Below are 20,622 nucleotides of genomic sequence, written 5' to 3' on the forward strand. Positions count from 1 at the left end.
GGTGGTTGCCATTTGGAGTGGGTTTAGTCTCTCATCTTTTCTACCAGTTTGCTCTCTTCCTGACAGACATCCAAATCCTGGGATGAGTGTGGAGGCTTTGGAGATGGGTGTGTAAATGCTAGAGTTGCCAGGTCTAACTCAGAAAATATCTGGGTATCAAGTCTGATGTTTCAATAACGAGTCCTTGTTGATAAAAGTTTCAAGTTTATTGTAACATGTTGCAAGACTGGTCGACAGAGATTGAGAGAACTGGCGAGCATATACAGAGGGCAAACATTTAAGCTACAGATCAGAGGAATTCCTACGGGAGGGGGTATTCCTAAGCGAGCACATTCACACATCGTTGTTACTTTATCATTCTCAGGCCTGGCTGGCCTTGGGCACTTCCTTGGTACCCATTATCTCTGAGAAGGCACAGTAATCTTTTTCTCATAGCTAGTTGCAGAGCTTTGCTACATAACAAAGGGAAGAGGGGGGTAGGGAGAGGTTGAGCTAGCAGCACTTGAATACAGTATGGTTTTTACCCAGGAGTCACTTCCTGAACCACAGTTTGAACCAGAGTTTAAATCTATACTAGTAAAGCATAACTCAGACTTGACACTGGGGACTTTGGGGATGGAGCCAGGAGAATTTCTCATTCCCTAAAATAGAAAAAAAAAATATAAGTGCAGTTTCCCTGAATGCAGTCTTCATTTCCCCAGCAGCTGCACTTCCATGAAATGAAAGTAAACACCCACACCCAGAAAGCAGTCAAAATAAACAGTTTTCAAGCACACACTTTTGTGATCTCACTGGGGCAATTTACTCGTGGGAGTTGCTGAATGTAACAATCTGCTGTATTTCCACCAACTTCTTCAGACTAACAGGAAAACAAAAGGTGAACACCTTAGGGGATGGAGTTTTCCACCATTCCAGTTAACTCCTTTTTACTATACACACAAAACAACAGAGGGACTGTACTGGCTTTGGTTCTGTCCTCACATAGTTCACACTCACCAGGAAGTTCACACACTCACCATGTGACTCTGCTTGAGCACACTGCCCATGCAGCTTTCCTCCAGCTGAGATTAAAAGGCTCACACACAGTCCAAAATACAAGCAGTTTGCAAGGTTCTTTTAATTTTGCCGATATTTAAAGGCACATTATGGCTGTGGAGGTAGGGCTTCCCACTGCTTGCCAGCTGGCTGTAGCTGGCTGGTGGTGGAGGGGAGCCTGCATAACTGGGGGATACCCCGCTGGGCCCTGGGGGCTGGTGAGCCTAGCTGGAGTGGATGGGCCATCAAAGCCCAGAGCTCAGACAAACTCACATCTTATCTGTCCTCTTGTCTGTCAGACTGAAATGGTTTCAAGGTGGGAACCACTTGCTAGCCGCAGGGTCTACAGTGCAATTACCTTACTTAATTTCTCGGAATATGGGGTAGATTGCATATAGGGCAACAATGCTCAAAAGAGCTGCAAGTGGATTGACAAAGAGTGCCAGGTGGCTCTTGGGCAGCTTGAGTATGACTGTCGTAGGATAATATTAAATATATTCCTGAGTAAGTGACACAAATAAGTAATTGAGGTCACTGTAACACTACAGGAGCATTGCTGCTAAATGCAGAATCCACACCAAAAAAACCAGGCTTATTTAGTCAGAATTTATGTACAGATTCAAGCGTAAATGTAGATGTGCAAGCAATCTGTCTAACCGATTCCAGATCAGCCATTTTCATCCTGAAGCTCAAATATACCCATGTAGTAATTTAAAATGTGCTAGTTTTTCTTCAGCATAAAAATATGGTTCCTTCCTATGAGCAGATTTCATTCAAGTCAACTGCAGTGTGCCATGTTGTTTCAACTCTCCACATGACATAAGAATGCATCAACAATTTCCTTTGCAACTCCAGCAGCTGCTATTGATTTGGGTAGCAGGTCTTTTTTATTAGCTATGTTTGTGGGCTTAGGGAGTCAGATTGTTCCTTCCCGTTCCTCTGAAATACATGAATGCTAACAGTGGGATTCCAAACAGCTGTGTTTTTCATAGTGACCACCTTTTTTGAATGGTCACAGCTCAAGGCAAGCCGTTTGCATGATACAAGGATCCGGGCATTTATCTTTTTCCCCATTTCACCCCACTATTCCACAGCAGGGATCTTATTCCAGTGGGGAACCCTGACACAGACTTAAATTCATTTTCTGCTTTTAACAATGCCGAGGCTTTCCACAGAAGCCATCCACAACTGGGATAAATTTATCAACAAAGTGACACCCACAAAATTTGAAAAGGCTCCTGGAGGCTCATGCTGTCCTCAAGTTTCTGCAAGAAAGGCTTCCTTTTAGCCCTTTTAAGAAGGAGGATCAGCCAAAATAACATTCATTTATATGGGTCACGTCCCGAAGTGCTTAATTCAGACCTCGCTTAAAAAAAAAACAACCTCTGGGCTGAGTCACACATAGCATTATTTTCAGAAGCCCGTCAGGTGGCACAGTTAAATAGAGATTCACGGCTGACTTACATAGTCAGCAGCAAACAGTCTTTGTGGGAATTTGAGGTGCGGCTTGCCCACTGCAATGCAGTGAGTGAGTATAATTGGAAGAGAAAGAGAGAGAAAGGCTTGCAGGGTAAAAAGTGGCAAGTGGGGGAGTTAAAGCTTATCATATTGATAAGTCAAAGTGATAGCCATCTCCACTGGTTACCATAGGGAGACTATTTCTGAGTATAAGCTTCCCCTAACCAATCAGGATGAAAATCTTCCCTACTGTAAAGAAAAGAGCCACCAATCCCTGGACTCTCCTGGCTCTACTGTGTGTGTGTGTGTGTGTATGTGTGTTTACAACAGTGAGGTGTACATGAGGAAGGAAAGAAGTAATTTTGATTCCCCTATACCTTCTCTTGTTCCATCTTTCTCAAAGCTGAGCTAACTTTTAGTATTGTGGCTGGACTACTTCACACTCTCTACATAGGACTGCCCAGCCAGGAAATTTCAGCAGGTTCAGAATGCAGCAGCCCCATTATTATCAGGACAATAGGAACATATCTTGCCTATCTTAAAACAGCGGCACTGGCTGCCAGTTTGTTTCTAAATCCAATTCAGGGTTTTGGTTATGACCTCTAAAGCCCCTCATGGCCTAGGACCCACATATCTAAAGGACAGTGTCTTCCCATATGCTCCATGTGCCATTTATGGTCTTCAGGCTGTCCCCCCACTTGGGGTTGCCAGAGCCCTTGGTGGAGGTGGAGGCCTTCTGTCCACCAGGCCCTGATTAGCTGACTGGCAGGTGACTTACTAGGAGAAAGGAAAAGGCCTAGGCCTTATGGCCCACGTCACCTAGGAAGTGACATCATCATGCAAGTGATGTCATAGTGACATTCTGGTATTTGAGCAAAAAACTGTGTAGTAGAAGCCAGTTTTACCATAGAGTTTTTGCTAAGATACCAGATGGTCAGCCAGACATTGCTAGCATGATGATACCACTTCCTGTGAGATGCCAGCAATAGGGCCTAGGCCTTTTCTTTTCTCCTCGTAAAACACCTCTATCCCCTGCTGGGTACCAGGATGGACCTGGCAACCCTACTCCCACTTAAGGTAGCCTATCTGGCATCAATCAGAGCTTGTTCCTTTCCTACTGTAGCTCCCACTCGGTGAAACAGGCTTACTAAGGTAGAGACAGGGGTTCTATCTTTATAAAGTTTAAGGAGGCACTGTAAGACCATTTTCTTTGTCAGTGATTTTAATGGGGTTTACCTGTAGTATTTGATAGTTTTAGCAGGAGAGTCCAGGAATTGAACCTTTGACTTTGGAAAGCATGCAAAGCAGGTGATCTTTCACTGAGCCACACTCCCCTGTTTCATTTTCTTTTTGCTTAGATGTGTTGGACTAATGGTATATGGGGGAACTTCCCTGGGAAAATGCATGCATAATATATTTGTAATACAATTTAGAACATATTTGAGGATTCAAGTGTGCTTGCATTTTGTGATCAAATCACACTTTTAACAGAGAATTCTTCACTCATCTTTATTCTACCTTGGAAATAAGATCAGGCAATTTGGATGTTGAAAATCTGGGAAGAGATCCAGATGAGAATTTTGGGAGTGCCTCTGCTTAATACTTATATACCCAATAAGTCCAGAAAGTCTGTGGAAAGTTGGAACAGTACAAATAATCAAAGCAATTATTAAACCAACTATAGTTAATACAATACTTCCTGAAGGCTTTAGGAGTGTGATCTTATATAATCCTCTTTCTGACAAAGTCTCTGATTTGTGCAACTATTCCGAGCTCTTTACTGCACTTGTAGAACAGAAATGAGTTAACATTCCTATCCCCTCTCTACCGAATAGTTAATGAACTGAAAATAAATTGCATGAATTCTCTTCCATATCTTCTAGACGATTCAGGGCAGTTCAGCACTGCTTGCCAGACGGAAAACTCCTGTGCTCTTCATCTTTAGCTAGGCTTCTGAAAGACAGTTTAGTTATAATTGGCATACCAATCTTTGCCTTGTTGACCACAATCCTGGATGTTTTTTGCCTGAGGCCAAGCTGAATTTGTGAATACTCATGTCAAGCATGGTAGGAAGAGTTTGATTATTTATATTCAAGGACATCTTTGGTGAATGAATAATCCCGTAAATGATACATATAAGTAGACTTAAATACAAACTACATCCCTCTGAGTACTTGATAGAGTTGTTTTCCAAGATAGATCACATGTATGGACACACATTCAAAATATGTAGTCAATCTTTTCTCTTTTATTTATCTCTTTATTGGTATAGTAAGACATGGCTACATTGCAGCTTCTCATTTAAAGCTGTTTTGGGCATGTGAGGCTAAATTGGTGTGGAAAGTTACTTTACCACAGAGGCAGCCATTAGCACATGTTTTGAATTAACTGTTGTGGACTGTGTCAGCCACTATGATCCTGCTTACTAGCTTTGATGATTTTAAAAAGGATTGGATAAATTCATTGACAGTAAGTGGGTTAGTTATAGTAAAATGCAACCACCATATTCAATAAACATTGGGCCTTTGAATAGATCTTCCAAAATCAAAAGTGGAAAGGCAGTACCTTCATGCTCTGAGTTCCCAGAGGGATTTAGCTGGCCAATGTTAGGAACACAATATTGGACTGAGATTGACTGAGACCAAGGAAAGCACATCCCTAGCAATGGGACAATGTCCCGGGGCTAGTCAGAAATAACTATAGAACAAAGTTAGAATCCCGTGGCACTTTTAAGACCAACAAAGTTTTATTCTGGGTATAAGCTTTCATGTGCATGCTCACTTCTGCAGATACATACAAATAAACGACTATGTAATAGCAGCACAAAATCAAATCAAAGTGAGAACAATGGCTTCAATTTAAATGGGAGCATATCATCACTTAATTTGCTGTTCCTTCCATTATTACTAAAACACAGAGCAACATTTCTCAAAAATTTCAATTAAACATGCCTCCCTCCATTTCAGCTTTAGGTGACCATCATCAGTTCTGATACTTGGGCTTTTGCACTCTTATATTTCACCTTCCTAATCCATTGGAATCCTTTACACAGAGAATCACACCTGAAAGATATGTTGGAATTTCCACCATACCTTTCTCTGCTTCCTCTTCTTTTCTTCCTCTCCCCTTCCGTTTTTTCCTCTTTATTAAAATGTGGAACATAGTTTCCTCTTCACAAAAGCTTATGCTGGAATAAATATTGTTGGTCTTTAAGGTGCCACTGGACTCCTTTTATATTTCTGTACAACATACTGATGTAGATACCCCTCTGGAGTTTTACTTTCCAACATGGTTTAATACAAGGTGGACATCTGTGGGATCTAAGTGATGGTACTAAATTAGGTTTGTCAATGCTGGGTTGGGAAATTCCTGGAGATGTAGGGGTTGAGCCTGAGGAGGGCAGGACTTGAGGAGAGGAGGGAGTGCAGCAGGGATATGGTGCTAAAGAAACTACCCTTTGAAGCAGCTCTTTTCTCCAGAGAAACTGATCTCTTTTTTCTGGAAACCAGATGTAGTTCCAGGAGATCTCTAGAAACAACTAGAGCCTGGCAACCCTATGCCAAACTCCTACACTGAGAAAAATCTATGATTTGAACAGTCACCTGTCTGCAGAGTTTGGCACCCCAGTGAAGTCCTTAAAATAGTGATTTAGTGGGACTGAAATTGTGTGTTACCCTTTTGTTACCTCCTGACTATTTGAACTCTTACTTCCACAGCAGAGAAACAATTTGAAGAAATCAATCCATTCTACATTTTCAGACAGATTCTTTTCTTTGCCCTCGTGTGACTGTACACTGTTTAAAATAGATTGTGACAGGAGTCACCATTTACCCCCGTTAACAGATAGATTTCCAAGTGCTCCTTCCCATTAAAATGACACCAGTTTCCTTTAGCGGTGTGGGCTTCAGGCTTGATATGAACAGTATTATGGCATGTGCAGCTGTGTGAGAGGAAATAGAAGGGATTTCTCTTGAATTAGAGATATTCATTGTTATAAACAGTTTTTGCTACATTTCAGGTCAGGATCCCTATTGCTTTCTTTCTATCCTGGAAACTGGTACTGGGCTCTGTTAAAGTCACTTTGAGAGAATTCTTGAGATGCTATTACATAGAGGTGATGCCTTTTTCCTCTTGCCAATTCTTCCGTGATTCTCACTTCTGTTTCCCAATCCTCGAGTCAAGGCCTAACTAACCACCAATTACAACTATGAGCCAGTTTGGTGTAGATAGATAGATAGATAGATAGATAGATAGATAGATAGATAGATAGATAGATAGATAGATGAATTTATTGTCATTGTTCTCAACAAAAAGAGAGCAACGAAATGAGGTGCTCTTCCACAAACATACCAACACATCAAACACACATATTCATAAACCATTTAAATACATCTGAAACCATTAAACCATTTAAACCATTAAAACCATTTAAATACATCTAAAACGGATAAACATTCATAAAACCATTAAAACCATTTAAACCATTAAATAAACATTCATAAAACCATTAAACATTCATAAAACCATTAAAACCATTTAAACCATTAAATACATCTAAAACAGATAATCCTTCATAACCCTGCATTTAACCTAACCACAGCACTTGGATAGAAACTGTCCTTAAATCTGTTTGTCCTAGCCTTCAACACTCTATATCGTCTACCTGACGGTAAGATCTCAAAAAGCAAATGGCCCAGATGTGTATGGTCCCTTAGGATCATTTGTATCTTCCTTTTACATGCCATATTATACAGATCCACCAATGAGGGGAGAGAACATCCACAAATCTTTTGTGCTCTTCTCGTCACTCTTTGGAGCACCCTTCTCTCTGCTTCCGTGCAGCTCCCAAACCACGCGCAGAGGCAATAAGATAAAATGGTTAAGTGTAGTGGTTAAGTGCACGGACTCTTACCTGGGAGAACTGAGTTTGATTTCCCACACCGCCACATGCACCTGCTGATGTGACCTTGAGTCAGTCACAAGTTCTCTCAAAACTGTTCCTCTCAAGAGCAGTTTCTGTCAGAACTTACTCAGCTCCACCAGCCTCATAGGGTGACTGTTGTGGGGAGGGGAGGGGAAAGGAGATTGTAAGCCGCTCTGAGACTTCTTAGAGAAGTGAAGGTAGGGTATAAATCCAATCTCTTCTTCTTCACCAGCCAATAGAGATCAGTTCCCTTGGAGAAAATGGCTGCTGTGGAGGGTGGACTCTATGGCATTATGCCTTGCTAACGTCCCTTCTCTCTGAAACACTATCTTCCTCGGGCTCTACTCCCAAAATCTCCAGATATTTACTGACCCAGAGCTGGCAACCCTAGTTGCAGGCCCAAGACCAAAGAAAAGCTGCCTGGGGGCCATCTTTGCTAAGGTTCTCTGAGCAAGCTGAGGCCTGTCTTTTTAATCTGCCTTCTTTTTAGTAATGTAGCTAAGGCTGCCATCTTAGTCAGCAAAACCAACCTCCATTGGTGTTCAGTATCTGGGCATTAGTACTTGTCATGAGTAACAGAATCTATACCTTCCTGGAATATTACTAGGATTGTTTCTGCATCTGGGTTTGGTGGGGTATAATATATGCTGCTATTTGGTTGGGCACACTGAAAAATTTCCATGTGTGCTAGAGCTCTTGAACAAGCGCAAATGCAAAAAAAAGACTGTGGTAGCTGCTTGCCGTAATTCAGATTTATTGCATCCCCACTTGTGTTTCTGCTTGCACAGTATCTTGTGCAAAGTAGGCTCTTTAAGGTGTAGGGCCATATCTTCTGGGTGCTATAATATATACAGAAACACAAGTGGGGGTGCAATAAGTCTGAGGTAACACAAGCAGCTAAGTTACACACAATGTTGCACAGGTGGAACTGTGTTACGTCTGTTTATGTTTCTGTGTTTGCATCACTGGATTCAAGCCATTTTTTCCAACCATTGCATAAACTAAATATTGTTGTGAGCTTGGATTCCATTTACTGTGGAACAATTTATCCTGCAAGCTTGGCTTACATTGGCATGCCTGGGGGAACCAGAGCTCATGACAAAAAGAATGGTAGCTTTTCTTACAGATATTTTCTCTGCGGCTGTTAACTATTAGGAAGCGGTTCTGTCCAGGTTCCCCCTAGGGCTTAGAAGAGGTGACCACTTCCTCCAGCTGAAGGGAGGAGGTAGATGTGTGCATATCTGCCAAGACAAACTTTAGACTCTGGAAGAGACAGAGAGGGGACTGCTGTGAGCTGACTGAAGCACCTTGCAGGTTCAGGATTTCCCTCTCCGGAGATCTGATGCAGGGTAGAATATTTGTTGCTCCAGCGTAGTGCCTCCACCTCTGCTCTGCCTGACTCTACAAAAATTTCCTAAGTCTCCAAAAGCAACTAATGTGGATAAGTGCTAGCTTCTCACTACTCAGAAAAATAAGGAGAGCTTCTCACTATGCCGAGAAATAAGGAGAGCATAACAATATGGTAAAGGCCTGGCTCTCTACATTGTACTGCATGTGTAGTTTGGTGAGAGTTTGGTGTAGTGGTTAGTGCGCAGACTCTGTGAGAACTGGTTTGATTTCCCTTTCCTCCACATGCAACTGCTGGACTGACTTTGAGTCAGTCATAACTCTCTCAGTGCTGTTCCTCTCCAGAACAGTCCTCAGAGAGTTTGCACACAGGGTGCATGTTGTGGGGAGAGGAGGGGGAAAGGACACTGTAAGCTGCTCTGAGACTCCTTCGGGTAGTGAAGGGTGTGTGGGGCTCACACGCTTGAGCCCCCAGACCCCACAAAACCTGAAGACAGAAATGTGGGTGGATCACGCATTTGGCATATCAGCCTGAGCCACCCACATTGTGTCTGAAAGGCTAAAAGGGCGCAGACATCTTACACTCGTATTCTCGCTTCCTTTTGCTGACATATGTATTCTTGATAAATTGCTGGCTGTATCAAATCTTGGAGGCTATGAAGACATAACCTCATGCTATTGAACAAATGCTTCCTGTTTCATTAACATGGCCCTCTCAGAGGTTTTTCTGGTTAAGAGCAGTTTCTGTCAGTGCTCTCTCGGCCCCACCCACCTCACAGGGTGTCTGTTGTGAGGGAGGGCAGAATATAGATCCAATGTCTTCTTCTATGCATACACACATGCACATATATATGTATAGCTATACTGTGGCTAATAGCAACTGATGGAACTCTGCTCTATATTTTTATCTAGTCCACTTTTGGGACTGGCTATGCTTGTAGCTGCCACCACCTCCTGTAGCAGTGAATTCCACATATTAATCACCCTTTGGGTGAAGAAGTACTTCCTTTTATTTATTTTAGCCTGACTGCTTAACAATTTCATTGAATGCTTAGTAGGAATCAAAAGCAATTGGCACACTTACCCATTTTTTTCCTCATCACTAACAACTCTGCTCTGAACTTACACACCAGCCCTCCAAGGCGGGCCAAGTACAAACAACAGGCTTGTGCAATGAAGACAGAAAAATAGCCCACAAAGTCTTACTGCCAATAGAGGAGCGGCAGACAGATAGCATCATTTCACAAACCCCAGCCAGATTTTTTTTTACAAAAGTTGCTCCTTCCCCCATAAAAGAATTTTTTTAATTACATGTGCTTAGAGCCAGTTTGCTCTCTCTCTCTGCCTTTAGAGAAGAAACAGGAAATGAGCGGATCTCACTTGAGCAATAAATAGCTTAGTGCTTTTTTGCATGGAGCGAAATTAATTTTGTTTTTCTTTTGATTTAATCTCAAGTGTGTTCTAATATTCTCCAGAATTAAGATATGGTCTCACATGCACACACACCAGCAGTAAAAATGGCCCTGGTGACTTCAATTTGCTCATAAAAGTGTGCATCTGAAAACCTGTTCTCTCTGGAAACAGCAGCAACAAACGATGGTTCCAGACATACATCCTCCCTGCTGCAAGAACACAAGGGGGGGGGGGGGTGATAACAGATTTTACCATGTGCCTGATAGTTTTGTACATGCTAGACAAGGCCTCTGTCTATATTTCTGTATTTCTTTTGCTGAATCCCATTTTATTTTACCTATTTTACCTATTTTTCTGAATTTGTTGATTTTTTGTACACAATGGAACGTTTAATTCCAGCATGGTATTTCATGTAATTCCATAGGTCAAGCTATTGTGGAACATGCTAATCATACATTAAAAAACCACTCTTCAAAAACAATTAAAAGGAGTGAAAATGAAGGTTCCTATCCAAATGTAGATTCAAATTGAATTTGGTCATTAGCTTGGCATGGTCCAGTTCCCCCCTTACCTGGGGATGTAGACATGTTGCTGTGCTTGCAGGTCTTTTGTGGGTTCTGGCACGTTGTATTCGCCCGGCTAAAGATGGCATGGCATCAGGGTCTCCCAATTTCAATCTCAGCCTCAAATGCTGGAAGAGGCTGGGCAAGAGCCTTCTCCAGAGAATTTGGTGGCTGCTGTTTTTACAACTCACAATGAAATCCATGACTAGTCTCTATTGTTTGTATTTATGTATTTTGTCTCCTGCCAAGGCTATTAGTGTTACATTTAACACAGTTTTCTATCTTACTTTGAATTTTCCCAATTTTTCATTCATTTAAATCTGAAAATTCATTTTGTTGTAGGTACTGAATTTTTATTTTCTGAAAAGAACAGTATTTTAAAATTTTACCTCACAAATTTTGGTTCCTACAAGACCTCTTTTCATTTGAAGTTATAGCATGTGTTATAGAAGAACATCTGTATCCTTCCTTGGATAAAACTACCCTCTCACTGTGCATTTTCTCTCTTAAGTCTTGAAAAACTAATACTTTGTCTTATCAGTGACGCAATTATTCTCAATGTCGTGTTTCTCATAGAAATACCTTGGTAATTCACTAGGCAGAAAACTCTTGAACCTCATTAGAAATCTAGACTTTAGTAATGTTCTGCATTCCTCAAATATATGTCTTCATTTACTCTCTTAATGTCATTTATAGTCAAGTTTAACCATTTATGAACTGTACATATCAATCTTCCTATTTAGCTATTTGGTGAACCTCTTACCTGTGGAAAGAGGCATCTACATGCTTATCTACTTTATTTTATGCCTCTGGAGTACCTTGTTAGAGTTTGACCTTTTCTGAGTGTTTTGTTTAGAAAATCCTTTCTATATTTCATGTCCTTACCATGGTAGGACTCCAGTTCTGCTTGATTTTGTGTTTCAATCCAGTCTACAGTCCTGGCCAGGCTGGCAAGTGGATAACACATTTCCATTTGCTTGTTTTAAGTTTCAGCCTCTCCATTATTTCAACCTTCTTCATCAAGGTGCATGTTTTAGCACCCTGCTTTATGCATCAGTTCTAAATTCTATCTTTGCACTGCCCCACACATCTCCTTGTCTGTGCAAGCTCCTTATTAGGTTTTCAGCTAAGTGTATATATATATATAGCATGCTTATTATAAATAGATTTAAGAATTGGTTTATGGTTTTGACCAGGTATTAACCATAATTTGATTTCTAGGATTTTTTCATTGTTTTATTAAGTTTGCTAATCTTTTCTTTCAATATCCTGTGCAGGAAATCTGGACCTGCAAGTCAAGTTTAAATGCATGTTCATTATGATAGTTTTAAGAATTGCTGGTATGTCTGTTAAGAATTGTCTATTTAAGGACTAATTATTATTTGCTTTTAGGATTTTGTTGTTAGTTTGTTGAAACCCACTCTCACACCTATGTGAGATCCACAGAACAGATTGGGATGAGTTGGCACAGAGAAAAATGGAGTTCAGTGGAACTTGATCACCCCACTGATTTCCAATGGTTTAAATTCTCTTATCCAGTTCTCTAATCATTTTGACTGATCCCTCATATACATGTATATTAAAGCTGGCATTGTTCTCTTGAGGCCTCAGTTTTATTTTGTTTGTTTTTGAAGTTTTTTCTTATTTTTGACAATTTCATATGTTCCAAAGCTATAGTAAAAGTTTTTCTTCCCCTTTTGTGATCATTTTCAGAATCCAGGGGTAATTCCAACTCTGGTAATCTCTTTTTGGAGCTCCAATCTTGTGCACAATTTTGTTTTCTTTTTTAAAATTCATATCTGTTGCAACAAAATAAAAAGCCTCTCATGAATCTCTAGGTGCCTGCTTTCTATATGGGTGTACACTAGCCTGAATCAGGAGAAGTGATGCATAGGTCTGTATTGTGGATTTGTATTCTGCATAATGTATGGTGTATAAAATTTGCCCTTTTTGGAAGGGTTGGGATCTTGTCAAACTGAAACTTCATGTGAGGAGAAGATAGTCTCCAAAACAAGTGTGGTAATTTATCTAATATGTGCAACCCTATCTCAACAGGGTTGAGCTCAAATTATGGCAATTTGTGGACAGCCAAGAAAAGCTTTAAAGAAAAAAAAGCACCTATTATTGTTGTTTTGTTTGTTTGTTTCTCCAAGTATGTTTTCCAGGCTCTTCCGTATCTATCCAGAGGTCCTGAAATTTGCATGGTCATGCCTCATTGATATTGGATGGAAGGCCTCCCCCAAAACCCCATCCAAACTGAGTTATGGAGAAAACTTATTTCCAGGAAAATTCCTCTGCCTAGCAAAAGGCTATAGGCCCCAGCAAGTTCACAATAGCAGCCTCACTGCCACTTCCAAATTGTAATTCCCAAATAAAAAGTATTCCTTTTGGCTGCAAAAGAAACAGATTTCCCTGTGAAAAGATTGTCATGCATAAAGCACGCAAACTCTCCATGAACTCAAGAAAGAAGACCTTTTGTTAGACTAAGGGAGGAGGGGAACAAGAAATGAACTGTAAAATGGTTTTTTTTATTGTTAATATAGCCAGTATAGACTGCCCATTTCTGGCCATGCTCTTACCTATGTCTGAATGTGTGTATCTTGATCACCTAGGCTACAATACGTTGCTTGCCATAAAGGCACATGAATTGATTCAGTTTATAACAAGTCACTTACATATGTCCCTTATATGTTTTTTAAAAAATTGAGATGAGTTTTTGTATTCTTGCATCATAACTAATAATGCTTATTGATAAAGAATTGTCAATACCAAGACACATAGCTTTCCCTCATGCATGAAGAGCTTACTTTTTGGTGACTGACATTCCCATCCCCCTCATGTCTGAACTGTGTTTTAACCTTGGTTGTTTGAAATCTAAATGAGAGCACATCGTGCAATTTGGCATACACTCTCCAAGAATTGTACAGTGCAGGAAGGGGGAGAACTGATACCAGAGTACTATTGTATAAAGAGGGTAGCCTAGTTTCAAAAGAGACCTGGTAGGCCCTCTCACGCCATAAAGAGGGTAGCCTAGCCTCAAAAGTCACAGTGGGCCCTCTCATGCTAGCCTGCATGCCCAGCCCCATGATGGGGACCTGAACAGCTCTGTTGTGGATGGCTGGGCTACGTAGCCAAAATATGCCTCTTAATAACCCTTCTCCCCCTACACATGCATCTTTTCTGGACGGACAAAAATTAAATACTAAGATGTGCTAGTGTGAATGCTAAAAACCATCATTATTTGTTCTCCACCTGTGGTTTATCTTTACCCCATCTCTATTAGTCCTTCATTGTAATGTCATTCTATTCCTTCTTGGGAATGTCAAAACCAAATTGTCATTTTGCTGCCCTTTGTAAGCAGTCATATAAAAGAGAAAAAAGTGGAATGTGGGGCTCACGCGCTTGAGCCCCCAGACCCCACAAAGCCGGAAGACAGAAATGTGGGTGGATCATGCATTTGGCATATCAGCCTGAGCCGCCCACATTGTGTCTGAAAAGCTAAAAGTGTGCAGACATCTTACACTCGTATTCTCGCTTCCTTTTGCTGACATGTATTCTTGATAAATTGCTGGCTGTATCGAATCTTGGAGGCTATGAAGACATAACCTCATGCTATTGAACAAATGCTTCCTGTTTCATTAACTGCCAGATTATTATTAGCATCAGAGATGTATAAATAAAACGAGGACTTGCAGAGAGCAAGCAAGCTTTCCTCACTTCCTTAATACAAGTGTCGAGAGTCTTCATTCCTACAAGGGTGGGATATAAATCTCTTCTTATTGTCTTCTATGTATTAATGGTCAGAATTAATATCAAACCAGAGCAATACAGTGACCAGCTGGTGGAAGACTTCTGCTAGCTTCCCTGCACCTGGAAGGCAGCATTGTCCCTACTATTGTCCTGCATGACCCAGTAAAAAATCCTATATTTGCACGTAAGTATTTTGCTGTCTATCCTCATATCCTTCTTGGATCTCCCTCTGTTGTTCTGTTTAAAGTTGTGAGGTTTTTGGGACAGGGATTTCCACCTTTTATGCTTGAATGACAACCTTGCAAACTCATGCAAAAGCATTCATAGTTCACAAAACTTTGTACTGGCCTCCTTGCAGCCTATACATACCTATGGTTGAAATTTGTAGTATCTTGACAACCTAATTTTTGTTTAAAAAGAAATAATTATCCACCAAAACTACAATGCTTCTCCACTTGGCTGTATCCCATAGTGCTTGCTACTACTACTGCTGCTGCTACTATTACTACTACTGCTGCTGCTGCTGCTGCTGCTGCTACTACTACTACTATAATTAAAGATGGCAGGACATGTACTTGCTGATGATGCTTCATTTGTTCAGTGGGACAAGTTGTTGAGAAACAGATCCTAATGTCAGGCATTTCATTCCAGTTACACTTTCATATTTTTCCTGGTAGATCTTACTAAGCACTTCTGAATAGTGCAGAATTTATTGGTTGCTTAGAGGCTCTTGGGGCAAGGCAGCCTATTTAGTAAGCACTTCCAAGCAACAGCTCTCTCATAATAGTATTGCAATAATACAAGAGAGTGCTATTGCTATCATGATGTATTACTGAAAACATGGTGCCAGCCAGAGAGCCTCCAAGGGAGCTCATAAAATGTTATTTAACCTTTTGTTAATTTAAAGTCTCTTCAATATTATCTAACTTATTTATTATGTGAGGGAAGGGGCCAGAGTCAATTACCCAATGGACTGTGAGATCTTCACACAAGTCTTCGGCTTTGTACAATAAATTCTGAATGGAGCAGGGCAGGGATTTCAGCTTGAAAGCCATACCTGAAAAATGACAAGGGGCAGCTATATCATTTGAATAGGTGACAGGTAATGGACTTCAAATGAGATCAAAACCGAATTAACCAGTCCAGTGCACACCTGGGAATTGCCACAGCATACAGATTTGCAGATGTATTCAGACAAAATCCTGTCAAGTTGAGGGGCACTTAACTCTCACAAAATAGGGAATCATATTGGAGCGTAAAAGTAATTGCTATTTGGGGAAGCACCATTAAGAATGTGCACAAATTGAGACTGTGCTCAAGATGAGAGCACAAACACAGACACACAAAACCCCCTCTAGAAGCACATATGGACAGCATAGGGAGAAATATACAAAGGTGGATACATGTTGAATCTTAAGTACTAGAAGCTGTGAAATTGAGGGGTGTGTTCTTCACAATGATCTGTGTTCAGTTCAATGCCACCCTGAATTCTTTTCTTTTTTTGGGGGGGGGGAACTGTGATAAAAACACTTAAGCCTAAGTAGCTAACTACCTTATTTCAGATAAAATCTGTCTCAGACTCAGATGTGCAGATAGGTTAGGTAGTCACTGGTTCACCCTCCATCTTGTCCCTAGTTCTTGTTTTGAGAGCCCTGACCCTTTTATATGCCAGGTCCCCACTCTCTTTCTCAGAGACAGGGCAACCCAGTTCCCTTTTTGACTGCTCCTCACTCAGACATTTCCTGAAGCTATTGGTTTAGGGAACTGTTATGTATTGAACATAAGGGACTAGGCCGCATGGCGATCGCTACTGAAGGCGACCCCCGGGTCCCCGGATGGAGCTCGCCTGTCACCCCTCCCATTAAGATCTGTGGCGGGAAGTTTGACCGACCAGGATTGGCCTGGTCGGATGAGGGGGCTTTTTCGGGTAATGTATATAAGCGGGGCCCGACCCGCGTATTCCCTCTCTTGTAATGTGCTACTGAATAAACTATGTTACCTTCAAACCGTCTCAGTTCTCAGTACATTACAGGAACTAAATATTATTTCCCTTTCATTTATGTAAACATGTATGTAGGACAAGGCCTAAGTAGTTTGTGTGTGTGATTTCTGCCCCTGAGCAAATTCACACTCAGTCAACAGGGTCAAAAAAACAAGCAATTCACTTTTATTGAAAACTTAAAACACAACTGGAGTGAAACAGGCACATAGAGACGTTTCAACATTTAAACTTTTCATCCCTAACTTTCTTTATTCTTCCAGTTCTCTCACTTACAAACTATCTTTCTTACAGCCAGCTTCTGAAACTCATTCTGTTTCACTCACAGGCTCAATCATAGTAGTGGTGGCAAGTCAAAACCTTTTGCCACCTTCGGCAGTTATTGGCAGTAACTTCCCTTGCCACCCTTATTTGCTATCCATAGAAAAGATAACCCTCCTTAGTACTTCCATGCCCCAGCCTTCTTTTAAAATATTGTGGTCCACTGTGCATCACCTATAGGGGTTTTTGAACTCTCCCAAGACTTCTTAGTCTCATGAGAGTTTGACCACCATTTCAGTCATCCTTGCAACAGGCAAACAGAAATGCTGTCTGAACTCTCTCATGCGAGGAAGATGTCCCTTGAGCAGGGCTTTTTTTGTAGCAGGAACTCTTTGCATATTAGGCCACACACCCCTGATGTAGCCAATCCTCCTGGAGCTTACAGTAGGCCCTGTACTAAGAGCTCTGTAGCTCTTGGAGGATTGGCTACATCAGGGGTATGTGGCCTAATATGCAAAGAAGTTTCTGCTACAAAAAAAGCCCTGTTCTTGAGAGTTTGGGGGCTGAAATGCACAGTGTGCTGTGCTATTAGTGAAGAGCGGTAAGGGGTGATGCCCTGATCTGGATGCCCTTGATGCCCTGACTGGCTAGCCTAGTCTCATCAGATCTCAAAAGCTAAGCAAGGTCAGCCCTGGTTAGTATTTGAATGAGAAGGAAGTCTGCGGTTGCTGCACAGAGGCAGGCAATGGCTAACCACCTCTGGTAGTCTCTTGTCTTGAAAACTCTATTGAGTTGCCATACATTGGCTATTATTTGATGGCACTTTCCAAGAGTTACCTCTTCTGAATCCTGGTAGGACAGGAGGTTGCAGCTCCCACAGATCTACTGATAGAAGCACCTGTTTCAGGACATCTCATTTTTGAGTTACCTGATTGCTTGATTTACTTGCTCACTTATCTACTTCACTTATACCCTACCTTTGTTCCCCCATGGATACAGAAAACAGCTTATGTTTTTCTACTCCTCTTTGTCCTTGCAACAAACTTGTGAGTGATGTTAAGCTGAGAGTCTGTGATCTGCCCACGGTTACCCTGAAAGTTTCTGTGACAGTGTGGGGATTCAAACCTTGGCCCAACAGTTCTTAGTCTGATTCTCTAACCACTACACCACACTGGTGTACATAACATACATCCAGGGCTTTTTTTGAACAGGAATGTACAGGAATGCAGTTCCGGCTGACTTGACATTGAGGGTGTGGCCTAATATGCAACTAAGTACCTGCTGAGCTTCTTCTACAAAAAAAGCCCTGTCTGAAACAATGGTGACATCAGGGGGTGTGGCCAAATATGCACATGAATTCCTGCTGGGCTTTTTCTACCAAAAATGCTCTGCATACATCCCTAGTTTCCTCTTTTTGTTCAAATCTGGAGACTGCTAGATCTGGTTTATATTCTTCAATACCTCTGTTATTCTCAATGGCTGTGCGGGTGTTATATCACTTCCTTCCCCTTCAAGGTAAGCTCTTGACTAGTAACTGGCTCAGCTGTTTCATTCTTGGAGTCAAAAAGCAACCACCCACTTATCCACGGCCGTAAATTACCTTGACATGCAGTAGGTGCCACACTTCTCTGAGCTTTTTAAAATTGTTCATGAACTTTGTGTCTCTGAAAGGGGAGCACAAGGAAGGAACATTACAGGCCCCGGTGGAAGCTCTCTTCCGTCTTTTATTTTGAGACAGATCTGCTGATCATGATGCTAGGAGACCCATCATTATGAGCTTCCCCTTTCTCCCTGGAATCATTATGTAAAGAAGCCTCCCGCACTTACTCGTATAAACATATCCTTAGCTAGAAGGCTGGTTCACTGGTGGCTCATTTGTCATATTCTTTAAGAAATGCTGGCTGTGCAGCTTTGGAAAGTGGTAAAGCCTACGGCTTGAAACATGAAGGGCTTCCCGCTTCCCTGTCTTCCTTTCTCTTTTTTTAATGCAGTTGCATTAAGACCATTGTTTCCCATTAAGTTCACAAATGTTCATCTTCATTTTTATTCAAATACACTGCAGTCTGACTCCAGGGGCATGAAGGCTTCCTATCGCTACAAAGCTTGATAATTTTGTCACTTGCTTCTAGCTGCCCTGAGCAACTCTGGACTTTGGCTTAGCTGAAAAAGAAAGACTGCCATTCGAAGTGAGAAGCTTTTATGTGACCACTGCAAACTTGGAGTCCCGACCTGTGTTTGCTGCAGCAATGCAAATTGAAACACTTGCTGTCTTTTAGCCTAACCCACTGTTTGGGGTTGTTGTAATGATAAAATAGAGGAGGGGAGAACTGATCTATGCTCTCCTCATTCCTTGCAGGAAGGGTGTTTTTTTGGGGGATAAAATCTGATTAAAAGACCCATTCTTGGTCATTGATCTGGATATGAAAGGGCAGAAGGAAGGCTTGCTGAAGCCTTCCTAGACCTTCTGAAACTCCCTTTGAAAATCTCACCTTTTTCTTTTTAGAAACAGTGATCTGAAATAAAAATATTCTAAAAAGGACATTTGCAAGGGAGAATTGCCAAACAGAGCAAAAGTGAAGTGTCCCTTCTAGCCCACTGAATCTTCTCTGCATCTTCTCCTGCTACCTCCACATCAATTTTGAAAGGCAAACACATGGTCTAACTGCATGTTAACTGCAGGTGTTCTAGGAGTGCTATGCTTCCCACAGGTATTTGGCCCCCCAAATTGGATCAGGACCATCACATGCAGGGAGAAGCTTAGATTCACCCCTGCCCTACTTAAAACTTGAAATGGTACTGAGAGCTGCTCTTGTAGCAGAAAAATAACAAGGTCCGCACAGAATCTCTGGTTTGAAGTGAGGTTTACTTCTGGTACCAAAAGTAGGACCCAGTCGGGCTTGGCTGCCCCAAAAGATTGAGTTAAGATCATTCTGCATACAGACAGTTTTATTCACACAGAGGCAAGCAAGCAGACACACAAGCTTATCTGATTTCAAAGATCCCTCCTCTGCAGAATTCTTCCCAGTAGCATTCCATGACATCATTCCTTCACTTATCTATTACAGCAAGATGCCTCTAAGAGGCCACTTCTCTTTATCTTGCTAGCCAGCTTGGCCATACACCCACTTTACTGGGGCCAGCGTTTTAACAGAATGTTACATCAGAGAGTCTAGATTAGAGGCAAAGCATGCTCTTATTCATTATTATAGGGATATTAATTAATTATTCAAGGGCTCCCCTTTATTTCCCTGCTGGATTGGATTTAAAATCCGTAGGGATCTTGTTCGTCCTTTCACAGCCCTGGCTCCCTCATTTGCCTCTGCTTCCTGGTTCTCCTCATCAAAGGATTCTGGAGTGCCTTTATCTGACTGCACTTGGCTCTTGCCATCAGCTTTGCCTTCTGCTGCCACGACACCTCCTCCCGCTGCTGGCATTGGGAGAGGTGGATATGCTGGGATATATGGCAGGGGACTGGCCAAGAGGTATTCGGGTCCAGCATCTAACACTGGGGGCTTTTCCTTCTTTGCAGGAGAAGTTGTTTTTGTTAACACGTCCCGATGCAAAGCCATAACTTGACTTGCAGCTTTATCAGTGGCCTTCTGAGCCCACTTCTTTTTCATCCTCTGCAATTTCTCTGGCCACCAGTAAGAGTTCTGTACCGTTGTTGCCCAACTATCAATGTAGGGAAACTGACTTGCATGACTTGGGGACTGTACTACACTCTTATAAACTCTGTGAACCAAGCCTTGGTCAAAGCTTCCCTTGGGTGGCCATTCTACATGTAAGTTCACCCAGTCTTCCTGACATAACGCTTTCAGAGTTTCAGGAGTCAGTTTGACTCCATAATCATCACAAAAATGTTCCTTAAAGTT

The sequence above is a fragment of the Heteronotia binoei genome, chromosome 4 (genome assembly GCF_032191835.1).
Source record: "Heteronotia binoei isolate CCM8104 ecotype False Entrance Well chromosome 4, APGP_CSIRO_Hbin_v1, whole genome shotgun sequence".
Lineage (NCBI taxonomy): Eukaryota > Metazoa > Chordata > Lepidosauria > Squamata > Gekkonidae > Heteronotia > Heteronotia binoei.